At 44.2% G+C, this 17,513-nt stretch overlaps 1 protein-coding gene across 1 annotated transcript in view; it reads left to right on the top strand.

The window, feature by feature from the left end:
- Nucleotides 1–17,513, top strand: part of LOC126190741 (uncharacterized) — a 261,362-nt gene that overhangs the window by 85,136 nt on the left and 158,713 nt on the right. The window lies entirely within an intron of this gene.

The raw sequence follows: 17,513 nt of genomic DNA, 5'->3' as shown, positions 1-17,513 counted from the left end.
TTTTTTCCTCATAATTATTATTTCAATTATTGTTTCTGTTTATGGGCAGCAGAGGCTGTTAACAGCAATTAAAATGTTAGATTTTTGCTTAATTTACTGATTTCAAACTGTAGGATGATTGTCTTGGGGTTTGTCACCAGACAACTGGGAATTCCCAATGTTCTACCCGTTTGTTGGTAGTTTGATATGTAGACCTTATGAATGTCTCTCCTGTGTCAACCTATTCATACCAGAGTAGCACTTAACCTAATATTCTTCGTTATTTGTTTCATGTATTCCAGTCTGTCTTCCTATGCAGTTTTTGCTCTCTGTGTCTCCTCCTAGCTCCACAGAAGTTATCTCTGAAGTCTGTCCCTTTTCATAGGCAGTGTTTTCTACATATTCCTTTCTTGCAGATTTGCCAGAGAACCTCATTTCTGATATCAGTCCACATAACTTTGTGTCCTTTTGGAACAGCACATTTCAAATGCTTCTATACTCTTCTTTCTCAGTTTTCTCCCAGTTCATAATTCACTTCTGTACAACTGTGTGCTCCAGAAGATTCTCAGAATTTTATTTTTCAGTTAAGGATATTTTGAATACTAGATGCCATTTAGCGAGGAATGATCTCTCTGCTTGTGCTAATCTTTTTCTTGTGTTCATCATGTCTTACTTTGCTACCAGGGTAGCAGAATTCCTCTCTTTTGCTACGGTGCTCCCAACTCTGCTGTTGAGCTTATTACTAATCTTATTTGTGCTACTCATCAGTTACTTTTGTCTTTCTTCAGTTTACTATCAACCCATACTCTATGCTAAATAGACTGCTATTTTCCTATCCCAGTTTCCATGTTTTATCTTCAACAACTTTTTCAAACTCTTGATACTGGATCCCCAGTGTCTTCCAAACTGACACACAGTTCTGCTTCTATCACATCAGCAGTTACTGCCCTGTGATACTAACCTTTTTTACATTAAAATTATGTACTGATATATGGGGGGAGGGGGGGGGAGAGTTATTTTATACTAATTTGCCAGAATGTGGGGTGATGACCAATATCATAAATTGGCAATGAAAACCTAATTTTTGTTAATACAAATCTTTAAATACCTGATATTTAACAAATGCAGGTACAAATAAAATTAGCATTACAGCAAGGCTCACGAGGCATCTAAATATCCAGAAAATTTTGTCTTGATGAAAGTACACGTAGAAAGTTACATCAACAAAACTACTCAAGGTTCGAAAATATAATATGGATAAACACAAAATTCACTCATCAAGTGGTGTTAAAGAAAAAAACACAAAAGCTTTCAGAGTCATTGGCCCATTCTTCCGAAGTGGTCGAAAGGAAAGGAAGAGGGATGAAGGAAAATGACTGATGAAGTTTAGGAAATGGGAAGAGTACACAGAACCATGGGTCAGGGGAGATTTGATGGATGGAATGAGAAAAAAAGACTGATTGTTGGTACCTGCACTTAAAAAATTTGGAAACCTGGCAACTTAAATGTGGAAAATAGAGTAATAAACAAGACAGAGATCAATGAAAACACATTATGAAAGAACGAAGGATGACACAAAGCTAAGTGCATTATACACGTTAGAAAGATTAGTGACCAGAGAAAAATAGGTCAGAAAGTAGATGGGAGTGAAGAAAACCAATAGTTACTGAAAAGAAATACTGAGAGCACAGAAATTAATGTAAATTTAGGCCATGTGGGTGGCAAGAACCAAGCACATATTGTAAAGCCACTTCCCACATGCGAAGTTCTGAGAAACTGGTGTCTGGAGGGAGAATGTATGGTGAAACAGGCACAGAGGTCACAACTGTCATGTGGGAGAGTGTGCTCTGCAGTAGGATATAGTGTCTTGCCAGAAATCACCCTCTAACTCTGCCTATCTGTCCTTACCGATAAATTAGTGGACATCATAACATGTAGAAAGCCAAATAGTGTTTATGTAGCAGCTGGTACAGGGTATGCGTCATTTCACATGTGGCTCTTACCTGACTAATCTGTGACATATAAACCTTGAGTGCCAATTTCCTCTCCATCAAATTTCTCTTTGATGAGGTGTGTTCAAAAGAAAAGGTAAAAAACAAAAGTGTGGATATAATTGCAGTCTTTAATTAAAAGTAATCACCAGGGGTCTGAGCAAAACTATCTCACTGTATCATGAGCCAAAGGATTCCCTGTTCACATAATCCCTGTGGTTGTGACAGGAACCAGTCCCCCCATTGTGTCCTTTAGTTCGTCATCAAGAGTTGAATCCCTTAGAGATGGGTTCTCTCTGCAGACCAAACATATAAAGGTCACAGGGTGATGCATCCGGGCTGTAGGATGGATGCTCAAGCTGCTCACATATGAACTTTGCCATTACGCTTTATGTGACCTTGGAGACATGGATGCGCATTATCGTGGAGTGGAATCACTCCCTCCATGGGCAACCCTGGCCATTTACCCTTAATTGACTTGTGTAGGCTACAGTGTGTCTCACGGTATACGTCGCTGTTGATGGTTTTTAAGTGCTAGAGGAATTAGGTGAGTTTCACACCTTGAACATCAAAAAAGGTAGTAAGCTTTAACTTTACTACCTCAGGGCACAGCTTTGAATTTGTTAAGTGGAGATAATATCATTGTATTTGTGTCCCTAGATGTCTTACTACATTATCTCAAAACGGTATATGCAAATTTCAACTGGTTTGGTTGTTACAAAGTTTCATACCTTTTAATTTGCACACTCCTTATATAAAACCCTGCAGTTACCTGCGCCCCTTATGTTTCCTTGGAGGTACCATGCTCCAAGCTAACTTCAAACTGCAACAGCAGCCAGATTTCACCTCAAAAGTCTTCTCCTAAACTATCTCAACAGTTATATTCCCATCCCTGTCCCACTAAAGCATCCTAAACAGCCTCATTGTCAACCACCATTCCTCTGCTACAAATTGAGTTTGGCCAACCTTCATCAGTATCTCCCAGAGCAATGGCGACTCATGATCACAAGAACCAGCCACAACATTACAGTGTTTTCAGTCCCAAACTTCCGTTAAAGATGCTGCTTTCATTGAAGTCCTACTTTCCTTCACACACAATGTCAGCTGGAAGTATCATGTTGCAACCCAATCTCAAAATGCGTCCAACAACAAACCTAATATTGAACCCTGTCCTGAAGAGTTCAGACCATAATTTAAACTTTATCCACCACCACCACCTCAAAATAACCCCTTACAAATTTTTCAAGAATTACTAGTTTCCAGTGTTGCTCCAGCATCATTTCTCAGTTCATGCTTACATGACCCTAATGTATCATCTGCAGAATTCCAGGCACTTTTTTCCCTAAAAACTGCTGACTCCCTTATCCTCCTGGCAGATGAGGAATCTATCACTGTTGTACTTAACAGATGGGAGTATGTGTGTGAGGGTCTATGCCAGCTTTCTGGCATTACTACATATGGCATCTGCCATAAAGATCCTATCCCTGTCATACAAACTTACCTACAATCCCTCCTCTTCACAAGGACTAACACTTCAGTCCATAGAACTTATTGCTAGGCCCAAATCATGCACTCCCGTTTTTTATCTTCCTCATAAGGTCCACAAACCCAACCTTCCCATAGTTGCTAGCTTCAAAGTACCCACTGAATGTGCGTCTGCATTGGTTGACAACACCTGCAGACTTAAATTATGAAGACTCCCCTCCTATATGAAAGATGCCAGCCTATATTAAAGATGCAAACACATTCCCTAATGTGTGTGAAATCTGTGCCTGTCCTGCTTTCACAACACACGTAGCTCGTAACCATTGATGCCACGTCTCTCTATACCAATATTACCCATTTACGTGGTCTACCTGCTGCTGAATATTACCTCAGCCAGTGCCCACCTGATTCCAAACCTATAACACCCTTCCTGATTACCTTAATAAATATTTTACTTAACAATTCGAGGGGGCTTTCCCAGGATCCATAAGCCTTCAGCCTCTTGTTTGGTTTAGATACATTGATTACATTTTTGCCATATAGACTCATGGTGAGGCTGAACTGTTGAAATTTTTGGAATCTCGAGAAACATTCTCCCAATTGAATTTCAGATGGTTCTACACCAGGTCACGTACCACCATCCTTACTGTTGACCTTACCCTCACCAAATGTCAGCTACACACTTCTTCCCACATAAAACTTACAAAAAACAATTTGGACAATTGCCATCCTTACCATGTCAAATATTGTCTGCCATGTGTAGCCTTGGAATTTGAGGCAAACATCGTATTTGTTCAGATGCAGGTTCTTTACAGTAATACACCACATTCTCACCATAGTCTTCACTGTATGTAATTATCCCACGAGCCTATCCCAAAAGCAGATTTCCTGACCTATCCCATTCAGTCCTGGTACTGCCAATACCTCCACAAAACAACTTAAGAGTACACCTTGTGTTGTGTTACTCGCAAGGAACCCCTTGAGTGTGAGGTCACAAAAGGCCAATGATGTTTATGGCATTAGACGCACCACATATTCTCTACCATGCAACCAAAATATTGGCTGCTAATGGCAAAGGTGATGGGGGTGGAGTTATCCAATGATAAGCATAGTCTGAGGCTAAGGAACATAGTTGAACTGCTTAGTCGATAAGTAACTCACAACACTGCTACCGTGCTAGTGGTGTTGATACAAAGCAGAACAATTACAGTGATTAACAAAGCAAACGTTACATTATATCTACAGCAACAGTTGACAGTTCATCGGAAAGGAACCAAAGGAATTTTGCTGAGAGAGGAGTGTCAGATGAAATATTAGCATTTCTGAAGATGGGGCAGTGTAATGTGTGGCAAGCAAGAGTGGGAAAATCGCCATAAGAGAACTAGAACTAAAAGTATGGTATGAGCACTGCTTTTGTTAAATAGCTGGTCAAAATAACTTGCTTTTGCTTGATTTCTGGTCTGTGTGTTAGTCATTCTCCTTCAGAGCAAACTATCCCTCCTGAAAAGTGTGCGACATTGCAATTCATACCACCTGGAACCACTGGACAAATTCTGCATATGGATGTTTGTTTTTTCCTTTGCCTATAAAACATTTTACATTATCTGCAGCTGTGCCTTAAAGGATAGCCAGTTTCATTGTATGCTCCATGACACTCTTTTGCATTCAGTTGCATGCCATCAAATTCCATCAGTTCTTATTACGCTGGTACAGCAATATAATTCTGTATGCATTCTTTAAGGGTGGATACCTAGCTGATCATCCTGCCTGGTTTGTAACTCTCTAGGAGTTCGTCTTCGATCTTGATTGTGTGAAGCTTTGTGATCATTGTGGCACACCATTTTGTATTCGGTATTCTTGGTGCAACTTAATGATTTGTTTCAAAATTTTCTTAAATGTCATTGATATCCATTTTGTGAATTGTAATATATAGATCCCATAGAAGGTTGATCTCTGCATCTCCCAGGCACTCATTTTCTGTCACCCTCCTGATGCACATGGTGAGTTATTAGCAGCTAATATTCTTCCAGTCATTGTTAACACAACACTTCCAATGTAGCCCTACTAAAGATTGAACTTGTGAACTTGTGCTTAATGGGTTCCTTGTCAGTATTATCCTGGTCTTGAATTATTAATCAGTTACTTGAACAGGGTTCAGACTCCCTGAAGTCGTTCCCTGATATGAAGTCCATTCTTTCTGATATTTTACTCAGTCCACCTAGAATAGCTTCCTGCTCCTCCCCCCCCCCCCCCCTCCCCCCTTTCCCTCTCCAATCTTCACAATATCCTGGTCAGACTCTATGCTCCTTCTGAACCAGATTCCCTGCAATTTGGCTCCAATCAGACTTCCCTGATGCACTGTCATAAACCATCTACACCAGCTCTGTAAATGGCAGAATACTAACTGATGAGCAGATTCTGTCTTTCCTCTCTGATCAGGGAGTGACGGCCGTCCATCGGGTCATGAAAAGGGTCGACAAGGACCTCATACTGACCCGAACCATATTCCGACCTTCGACAATGTGCAATTGCCTTCACGAATTAAAGCGGGTTATGAGATCATTTCTGTTCGGCCGTATGTACCCAGCCCTACAAGGTGTTACCAATGTCAGCAGTTTAACCATACACAGCAGTCTTGTTCAGGTGCGGCTAAATGCCTGTGGCAGGGACACCCATGAGGGTGACTGTCCCCCTCTGTCCCCTCATTGCATCAACTGCATGGGCAACCATGCTGCCTCCTCTCGCGAGTTCTCCCTTCTACAAAGATGAGAAAAGTATACTGGAAATCAGAGTGAAAGAGAAGGTGTCGACCTCAGCTGCTCGCAAGTTATTCAATAGCAGAAAGCCCGCTGTGCTTCCAGCAGGTCAATACAGTACCGTTCTCGTCTCTCCTCAGCCTACCAGGGAGGTAGCTACACAGACATGCGATCTAACATTTAGCGATTCGGTCGTCAAATTGGCCAGTGCTAAGATTGCCCGATCAACATCTCCTCTTCCTCCCACCAACCCTAAGGCTCAAACATAATCATCTGCTACAGCTAAGACGAGGACCTCTAAATCAGATGCTCGGACCTTCAAAAAAGAACCGACACACGAAGATATCTTGCGTACACAACCTTCACAGCTATCAACTGTTCTTTCAACAAAACGTAATTCATCAAAGAAGGCTCATAGAAAAAGAGTTCTCCATGTCCGCCGAGGCGCGTTTCTTCTCTTGCGCCACCCAGTGGTTGCCGTGCATGGCCATCTTCAGTTTCACCAGGTCGCACTGCTGGTAGCCGATCATCTGGCCTTTCACCGACAGAGGAAGGTGCCCCTCCTGACCAGCTCAAGAAGGTGGCAGACGCAACTGTTGAGTTGATGGACCATGACTCGCCACTATCGATTGCAGCAGCAGTGCTCCCTCGAAGCCAGGCCCTCGGCGGCCATCGAGGTGATCCTTTCTTGTTTCTTCTTGTTCTTTTCGATTTCATAATGGCGCTTCTTCATTGGAATATTCGCGGCATTCAGTCCAACCGAGAGGAACTAAAATTGTTCCTTCGAATGCACTGTCCACTTGTTGTAGGTCTCCAAGAAACGAAGTTATGCCCATGCGATCATATAGACCTGGCACACTATACCTCCTCCATGCGTTTTGACCTACCCCCTGTGGCAGGTATTCAGGCTCATGGAGGGGTCATGTTGCAGGTTCGAGATGATGTCTACTACGATCCAATCACATTGCACACAGATCTGCAGGCAGTTGCCATCCGAATTACTCTCCCCACTTTCACATTTTCCATTTGTACTGTTTACACTCCATCATTGTCTGCCTTTACTAGGGCAGACGTGATACAACTGATTGCTCAGCTTCCTACACCATTTTTGTTGATTGTAGACTTTAATGCCCACCATCCCCTTTGGGGGGCTCTCCAGCATCCTGCCCGAGAGGCTCCCTCTTGGCAGACCTTTTCAACCACCTCAATCTAGTCTGCTTAAATACCGGTGCACCTACCTTCCTTTCGAATGCAACGCATACCTATTACCACTTGGACCTCTCAATATCCCCTATCCAACTTGCATGTCGGTTTGAGTAGTATGCTCTGTCTGACACATACTCGATCTCCTGCATCACACCCCTTCTCCATGTTCCTCTAGCTGGAACATCTCCAAAGCCGACTGGGGGCTTTTCACCTCCCTGGCGACCTTCCATGATCAAAATTTCTCCAGCTACGATAGTCAGGTCGCATACCTCATGGACGTTATTCTCACTGCTGCTGAATATTCCATCCCTCATACTTCCTCTTCTCCACGTTGAATCGCAGTCCCCTGGTGGACTACAGCATGCAGCGACGCTATTCGTGCTCGGTGACATGCTTTACGCACCTTCCAACGCCACCCTACGATGGTGAACTGTATCAGTTTCAAACGACTCCGTGCACAATGCTGTCGTGTTATCGAAGAAAGCAAAAATGCTTGCTGGGTGGCTTTCACCAGCTCATTCAACAGTTTTACTCCTTCTTTGGTTGTCTGGGGTGGCCTGCGTTGGCTATCTGGCACCAAGGTCCACTCCCCGATTTCTGGTCTGACTGTAGCAAATGAAGTCCTTGTGAATCCTGAGGATGTCTCAAATGCCTTCGGGCGCTTTTTCGCGGAGGTTTCGAGGTCTGCCCATTACCACCCACCTTGCCTTCCTCCCCCGAAAACAAGAAGAGGAGGCACGGCCACTTTCTTTCCAGTCTTTGAAACATGAAAGCTACAATGCCACCTTCACCGTGTGGGAACTCTAAAGTGCACTCGCCCGGTCCTGGTCCTCAGCTCCGGGGCCCGATGGTATCCATATTCAGATGCTGAAGAACCTTTCTCCTGCAGGTAAAGGCTTTCTTCATCGCGCCTATAATTGCATCTGGACTGACGGTCATGTTCCCAGATGCTGGCGTGAAGCAATTGTCGTTCCCATACCCAAACCAGGAAAGGACAAACACCTTTCTTCCAGATATCGCCCCATCTCCCATACCAGCTGCTTCTGCAAGGTGATGGAGCATATGGTAAATTCTTGATTGGTTTGGCTCCTTGAATCTCGATGCTTCCTTACCAATGTCCAATGTGGCTTTCATAGGTGCCGCTCTGCTATTGACCACCTAGTTACCTTGTCGACCTTCATTATGAACAACTTTTTGCATAAGCGCCAGACAGTGGATATGTTCTTCGATTTGGAGAAGGCTTACAACATCTGTTGGAGGGCGGGCATTCTCCACACCATGCACACTTGGAGCCTTCGCAGTCACCTCCCTCTTTTTATTAATGCCTTTTTAATGGATCAAATGTTTAGGGTACATGTGGGTTCTGTTTCATCAGATGCCTTTCGCCGGGAGAATGGGGTGCCCTAGGGCTCCGTTTTGAGTGTGGCCCTTTTTGCCATAGCTATCAATCCAATAATGGATTGCCTTCCTGCTGACGTTTCAGGCTCCCTTTTCGTCGACGACTTTACGATCTACTGCAGCGCTCAGAGAACATGTCTCCTGGAGTGCTGTCTTCAGTGTTCTCTAGACCATCTGTATTCCTGGAGTGTCGCTAACGGTTTCCGATTTTCTGGTGAGAAAATGGTCTGTATGAACTTCTGGCGTTACAAACAGTTTCTTCCACCATCCTTACATCTCGATCCCATTGCTCTCCCATTCGTGGAGACAACAAAATTTTTTGGGTCTTACATTTGACAGGAAACTTTGCTGGTCTCCACATGTATCTCACTTGGCTGCTTGTTGTACCCGTTCCCTAAAGGTCCTCTGTGTTTTCAGCGGTACATCATGGGGAGCAGATCGAATGGTCCTGCTTCGCTTATATCAGTCCATTGTCCGATCAAAGCTGGATTATGGGAGCTTTGCCTACTCTTCTGCCCGGCCGTCCATCTTACGCCCTCTAAACTCTATCCACCATTGGGGGTTACGTCTGGTGACTGAAGCATTCTACACCAGCCTTGTTGAGAGTCTGTATGCCGAAGCTGCCGAATTACCACTAAACTACCGGCGCGATATGTTGCTTTGTCGGTAAGCCTGCCAGCTGATGTCAATGCCCGACCACCCGTCATATTTCTCCTTCTTTGACGACTCTCTTGACTGCCAATACGGGCTGTATGTCTCTGCCCTGTTACCTCCTGGAGTTCGCTTTTGTCGCCTGCTTCAGCAACTTGATTTTACCCTCCCTATGACTTTTCGAGTGGGTGAGAGCCTGACGCCACCTTGGCTCCAGGCTCAGGTTCGCGTTCACCTTGAACTCAGCTCTTTCCCAAAGGAGAGGACGGCGGATTTGATATACCGCTCAAGGTTTGTCGAACTTGGTTTGAGGCTCGCTAATAACATCTTTATTTACACAGATGGCTCCAAGACTACTGCTGGTGTCGGATGTGCCTTTGTCGTTGGGGATGATACCTTTCAATATCGGCTCCTCGACCAGTCTTAAAGCTATACAGCTGAGCTTTTTGCTCTCTTATCAGGCTGTTCAGTGTATCTGCCACCGTCGTCATTCTCCCTATGCCATCTGCTTTGATTCTTTGAGCGCCATTCAGAGTCTCTGTGACCCATATTCGGACCACCCTTTTGTGCAACGAATTCAACGGTCCCTTCAGTCACTAGCCGATACCGGCGCTCATGTCCTTTTTTTGTGGATTCCTGGCCATGTTGGTGTGCGTGGGAATGAAGCTGCTGATGCTGCGGCCAAGGCTGCTATCCTCCTGCCTCGCACAGCTTCCTTTTGTGTCCAGGCATGAGGCTTGGTCCTCTCTCCATGAAAATAAGCTTAGGGCCATCAAACCGATCCCGACAGCTTGTACGACCTCCTCATGCCCTTCCCGGCGAGAGGTGGTCATTTTGACCAGGTTGCGGATTGGGTATTGCCGATTTAGCCACCGCTACCTGTTGTCCGGTGACCCCGCACCGCAGTGCCCCTGTGGTCATTCATTGATGGTGCGCCATGTTTTATTGTCCTGTCCCCATTTTATTCACTCTCATGTTGTCCTGTGTCTGCCATCTACCTTACAGGAACTTTTAGCTGATGACGCTCGAGCAGCTGCTAGTGTCCTTAAGTTTATTACATTGACAGACTTGTCCAGAAAGATCTAACTCTTTTATTTTGTTTATCTACGTCTTTGTAAGTACTTTCTGGTGTTGCCCCTTTGTGTTTTTTCTATGTTATTAGTGCACTAACATTTGTGACTGGGCACTAATGACCTGAGTAGTTGAGTGCCCTAAACAAAGAAAACCCTTGATGTGGTTCCATCGATGTTGTGATTTAGCAGGTCACTACAATGGTAATTTCTGCAGGGGAAAACATGATCCCTCATTCTCTAGCCCCCAGCGAAAGACAGTGCCTTGGTGGTCACCGAAAGATGCTGAGGCAATTGAAGAGTGTCAGCGAGCACTACAGCGACATAAGCGGTATCCTTCCCTAGAGCACCTAATAGCCTTTAAGTGGCTCCCGTGCCTGCGTTCGCCTGCTTATAAAACGACTGAAACAGGAGTATTGGGGGAGGCATGTGTCAACCATTGGGTGCCAAACGTCACCTTCCCAAGTCTGGACGAAGATCAGATGTCTTTTTGGGTACCAGACCCCAACAGGTTGTCCATGGCGTTAACATAAATGGCGTGCTCTCGACCAACGCAAACGCTACTGCTGAGCACTAACGGCAGATGGAAAGGAATGTCCTCTCGTTCACTAAACGCCACAGTGAACCCTATAATGCCCCATTTACAGAGTGGGAGCTCCTCAGTGCCCTTGCCCATTGCCCCAACACAGCTCCTGGGCCGGATTGGATCCTCAGCCAGATGATTAAACATCTATCGTCTGACTACAGGCGATGTGTCCTCATTGTCTTCAATCGTATCTGGTGTGATGGTGGGAGAGCACCATCATTCTGGTGCTAAAACCCGGTAAAAATCCGCTTGATGTGGATAGCTATCAGCCCATCAGCCTCACCAACGTTCTCTGTAAGCTGCTGGAACATATGTTGTGTCGGCAGGTGGGTTGGGTCCTGGAGTCACATGGCCTACTGGCTCCATGTCAGGTTGGCTTCTGCCAGGGTCACTCTACCACTGATAATCTTATGTCCCTCGAGTCTGCCATCCGAACAGCCTTTTCCAGATGCCAACATCTGATTGCCATCTTTCTTTACTTATGTAAAGCACATGACATGACCTGGCGACATCATATCCTTGCAACATTGTACGAGTGGGGTCTCTGGGGTCCGCTCCCGATTTTTATCCAAAACTTCCTGTCGCTCCATACTTTCCGTGTCCAAGTTGGTGCCTCCCATAGTTCCTCCCGTATTCAGGAGAATGGCGTCCCGCAGGGTTCCATATTGAGTGTATCTATTGTTAGTGGCCATCAGTGGCCTAGCAGCAGCAGCTGTAAGACCAGTGGTCTCTCCTCTGTATGTGGATGACTTCTGCATTTTATATTGCTTCTCCAATACTGCTGTTGCTGAGCGGCACCTACAGGGAGCCATTCACAAGGTGCAATCATGGGCTCTAGCCCACGGCTTCCAGTTTTCAGCCGCGAAGTTGTGCGTCATGCACTTCTGTCAGCATCGTATCATCCATCCGGAACCTGAACTTTATCTTAATGCCAATCCACTCACTGTAGTGGAGACGTATTGATTCTTAGGACTGGTTTTTGACGCCCGATTGATTTGGCTACTTCACCTTCGTCGGCTTAAGTGGGAGTGTTAGTAGCACCTCAATGCTCTCTGCTGCCTGAGCAACACCATCTGCGGTGCAGATTGCTCTACACTGCTGCAGCTCTACAGAGCCCTTGTTCAATCCCGCCTTGACTATGAGAGTTTGGGTTTACAGTTCGGCGGCACTCTCAGCATTGAGTTTCCTCGACCCAGTCCACAACTGTGGCGTTCGCGTAGTGTCGGAAGCTTTTAGAACGAATCCAGTGACCAGTGTCCTAGTGGAGGACAGAACCCTCCATTGTGGATCCGATGTGCACAACTGCTTGCCAGTTATGTTGCACACATTCGTAGTTCTCCCGAGCATCCGAATTACCATCTCCTTTTCCCATCTGCGACAGTTGATCTACCGCATCGACCGCCGAGATGAGGGCTCACGATTGCGGTTCACATGTTATTCGTTCTCTCTGAACTGGAGTATTTCTCTTTACCACCTCACCACTACTTGAGATCCATTCACGTACACCTCGATTGTCTACATCTCAGCCGAAGCTTCGTCTGGACCTTTTGCAAACCCGCCACTCTCCGCTGTCACTTCCTCTCGATTCTTGACATGTTCCAGGGCTCTGAAGTTGTTTACACTGACGGCTCGATGGCTGATGGTAATGTTGGCTTCGCTTATGTCCACAGATGTCATATTGTACAGCATTCCTTGCCCACTGGCTGCAGTGTATTCACTGCAGAGCTTGTGGCCATATCTCGTGCGCTTCAGTACATCCGTTCCTTTTCTGGTGAGTTGTTTCTTCTCTGTTCTGACTCCCTGAGCAGCTTACATGCTGTCAACCAATGCTACCCTCGCCATCCTTTGGTAGCAAACATCCAGGAGTCCATCTCTGCCCTGGAACGGGTCCAGTCGTTCAGTGGTGTTTGTGTGGACCCCAGGACACATCGGAATCCCAGGCAATGACCTTGCTGATAGGCTGGCCAAACAGACTATGTGGAAACCGCTCCTGGAGATGGGCACCTCTGAAACTGACCTGTGTTCTGTCTTAAGCTGCAAGGTTCTTTGGCTTTAGGAGACAGTATGCACAACAAACTGCATGTCATTAAGGAGACTGAGAATGTGTGGAAGTCTTCCCTGCGGACTTCTCGCAGGGAATCAGTTGTCCTTTGTCGACTGCATTGGCCATATGTGGCTCATACGTGGTTACCTTCTCCATCGCGAGGACCCACCTCAGTGTCACTGTGGCTCCCAAATGACAGTCGTCCACCTCTTGCTGGACTGCCTACTTTTAGCCACTCTCCAGCGGACTTTTAACTTTCCCAGCAGCCTACCTTCGGTGTTGGGCGACAATGCCTCAACAGCAGCTTTAGTTTTACGTTTTATTTGTGAGGGTGGGTTTTATCATTTGATCTGAGTTTTAGTGCATGTCTTTTGTCCCTCTGTGTCTTCCACCCTAGGGCTTTTAGGGTGAATGTTTTAATGTGTTGCAGAGTGGCTGGCTTCTCCTTTTTTATTCTCATGGTCAGCCAGGCATGGTAATTGTTTTCTTGTTTTTAATTTCCTCTCCCTGTTTCTTGTGTCTCTGTGGTTTTCTTGTCCTCCTGTCGTTCTTCTGGTTCTTCCTTTCTCCTGTTATTGTGCCGTATGTCTTCATTATTTTCTTCTTTCCCTTGGGTAATTGTTCTACTGGGAGCAAGGGACTGATGAACTCGCAGTTTGGTCCCCCACCCCCCTTTAAACCATCCAAATAACTTATACTGCTAGTGGGAAAGGCAAATATGTTCCTCTTTAAAATACTGACAGAAAAGTGGGAACCGTCTCTTCAATCGTCGTTCTGCCTTCCTAACCAAAAAATTTGGGAAGCGAACATATTCACATTCTTTTAATACAGAACTTAGTGAAACCTTTACATTCAGCATCTCCCTCTCTCTCCCAATGTCTTCTTTCTCTTCCATTGATTTGTGGTATATCCCAATGCCACTAACTCCTCACTCACTTACACGGTCTTCTTTTGTCTTTTCCACTGCCATTGTCTCTACCGTATCTCAGCAGATCAAAAATTCTGGGTAGGCCAATTTATTTTTCCCCTTTACCCAAGTGTTAAGAACTGTGATCCAAAAGATGCCCTCCCATATTCCTGTGTGTAAAAGTTTGCCTCTTTGGGAGGATTCTGAGTGCCATACCTATGCATGGTCTCCATCTCCACTCATTTCTCTCTCTCATTTCTAAGGTCTCCTGTCTCTCTTGCTTACACTGCTTCTATCTCTATAAATCTCGCTCACTTTTACTGCCATACTGCCACTGTCTCTTACTGACCATCTCTCTCTCTCTCTCTCTCTCTCTCTCTCTCTCTCTCTCTCTCTCTCCCTCCCTCCCTCCCTCCCCCCTCCCCCTCCTCACCTGTCGCCCCACTGGCCACACTGAGACTGTCTCGTCTCTCTTCCATTCTCATGATCTCTCTGTTACTATATTTCAGCACAAATATGTTTAGCATGACAAAATTTTTGGTGAGGAGGGTGGAATGAGGATTGAGGCAGCTGGTTTCCCATTTTTGTCTGTGTGTTTTTAAGAGGGACATATTTGCATTTTTTAGTGCTCCAGCAGGAGCAGTTTTCCTCTGGTTCCTTTAATTTTCCTGGTGCCACTTATATAAAATGAATTCTGTGGTTCGTTAAAGCTTTAACAGTTCATTTATATACTGACTAACATAAACAACAAATAAGCAAGCATAATATAAAGTTATCACAAAATCGTTTGCTTTGCATTTTTCTTGATACCTTGAAGCTGAAAACACATGGCTTATGATTTGTATCCTAAAAAGGTAAAAATGATGATAGAAATATTTTACTGAATTTATAGTCATTACAGTTTGGCAGTAATTTTAATTTCTTTTCAGGCATGTTAAGACACTTTTTACTCGATTTTCTCACTGCAGTGCGACTCGGTCATGTTTCTTTAGGGGTGAAGTGCCCATTATGCAGAGAGAGTGCATTAAAAGGTTTTACTGGTGGGAAAAATGATGACTAAAAATATGATTTGGTTACTTCAGAACCCTTTCAATGACCCTAGAACCCTCGTCATGAGTTCACTATGTCAGTTGAAACTACATTTACACCCCATACCGGACATGACATGCATATTATATGTGCAGTAGTACAGTAACTTTTAATGTCTGGATCATTGTACAGATAATGATATCGAAAAAGTTTGAAGGGTTCCCGAGAACATCATCTTAAGGACATAGGTGAAAATTGTGATGATTTGCCATGAATTGAAATTACAGAAGTGGCCATCCCCACAAATGGTGTTTTACATACGCATAATAATGGTTATTTGGGGTTTCTCAGGATCCGTCTATGCACAGATGATGCTTCTATAAGATGCCTAAGGTCCACCCCACACCACACCTACACAGTGTGTCGCATTTCTGTTAGGACTGGCTATGAAAAATAAGTCATGGCGTATGTTCACAGAATCACTGAGTGTATTCAAAATAATCTCCCCCTGAATGAGCACACAGCTAAAGTTGTCGTAAAAGCATTTTAAAACACACTATAGCCAATTTTTGGAATTGCATTTAGTACTGCAATAAAAGTTTCTTGGATGTCCCCAGCTGCATCACAATTGTGTCCTTTCATTACTAACTTCAACTCACAAACAACCAGAAGTCAGCTGGGCCAAGCCGGCGAATGTGGCAGATGATCCAGGACTGTGATCCATTTGCTGGCCAAAAACTTGCACACAAACTTCAGTTTATGGGCTGGGGCATTGTCGTGAAGGACTGATCAGGAACCTCTCTCTCGATATTTGGATCAAATTTGACGAATTCTCACCCACAAATGCAGGAGGACTCAAAAAAACTTGTTGCCTCACTGCTCCACCCGAATTTGTTCAACAAGTGTTTAACACATACTGTTACATTCGTGCCAGGGTGCCTGCTGCAGTGAAGCTAGCACATTAGCCTTCTGCACAGCTGTTGTTGAAACTTCAAGGATCATAATGTTACAACTCGCAGTGAGATAGCATTGCAGATTGGGATTTCGCACAAACAGCTGTAACAGAACTGAGACACACTGTGTAATGCAAAAGAACCAACCAATTTGCTCAATTTGCCTGGGCTGGAGGAAGTGTATAATGTTTAAATTTTGGCCCTATACAGTAAGATAGCTAGTGTGCTGCTTCTTCCAGTAGGTTTACAAGTGATCAATAGAACCTAATATATAATCCCTGAAACATCAGATTTTCACGACTTTTTGGAACATACGGGTGTCATGCATGGACTGATTAAAGGGGAGAGCCACCTTGAAAGGTAGCAGGCTTGTTGGGGTGTTGAAAATATTGTCAAATTGACAACACAATCAAGCCCAAATCTGATGGCAGGGTCATCAATCAAGCACAACACTTATTGCTGAAAGCACATGTATTACTGACACCAACCTCCAGCCAGAACAGAACTAATCTCCTGGACGTAAAGTTCAGTTGTTATGCAAACGATGAATGTTCCAGAAAGCTAATATTTATTTATATAACCATCAAATATTCCAGATATCCCAACATAAGGTATTTTGAGAGCCATATAGTAATAATAAATACAAAACAAATACAGTAATTGCTTTTGGTTGGGTTGGAACCGGCAACCCACAGCACACCAGATAGTTATGCTACCCTCTACATCACACTAAAGGCAACAGAACGTGTGCCAGTATTTATTAATTACACCTTATCACTGTAACTGAAAGAATGCTTTTCTTCAAATGAAACCTAACCCTTAAGGGACAATATTTGTATCAGTAGGATGTCAATGTCCAGTTACTCAAGTGCATAGGTGCTCATTATTAATTAGTCAGGACAGGGTGCATGCCAACGACAATCTTAATTTGAGGATACCACAGCACCTCAAACCCAGCCATATTAGCATTCTGTATATTGTAAACTGGAGGATAACACTGCTCTTTCGCACTTGTTACTATTAATTATTAAACTCTAATAAAATGACATGGCTTGGGAAGGAGGAGGATAGCCACAAATAAAAAGGTCAGTTTTCATTGATAGATGCATTGTAATCCTTGAAACTAAATCTCACATTAGCACGGGATTAATAATTAGTCGAGTTTGGTACCTATTCTTTCTTGGCAAGAGCACACAGAAGACAGCTGTATCTGGTGAACACCTTCCCTTGTGCACTACTAAAGATACTTTTTTCAATCTTGTTCATCATTATCTTTAGCAAGAAACAAATACTCACTACAGAAAGGAATTATCCATTTGTTAGCCATTTATAAAACCGAAGCAAACCATCACAAGCTCTTTGAATTTAGAAAATGTCTTATAGAAATTTTATAAAAACTGCGAAATAGTATATAATGAGCTTTGCGCTGCCATGCAGGACTTAAAACAAAGATTCTAA

The sequence above is a fragment of the Schistocerca cancellata genome, chromosome 6 (genome assembly GCF_023864275.1).
Source record: "Schistocerca cancellata isolate TAMUIC-IGC-003103 chromosome 6, iqSchCanc2.1, whole genome shotgun sequence".
NCBI lineage: Eukaryota > Metazoa > Arthropoda > Insecta > Orthoptera > Acrididae > Schistocerca > Schistocerca cancellata.
Note: the sequence above shows the minus strand (reverse complement) of the source record. Positions and strands in the feature narration are given on the sequence as shown.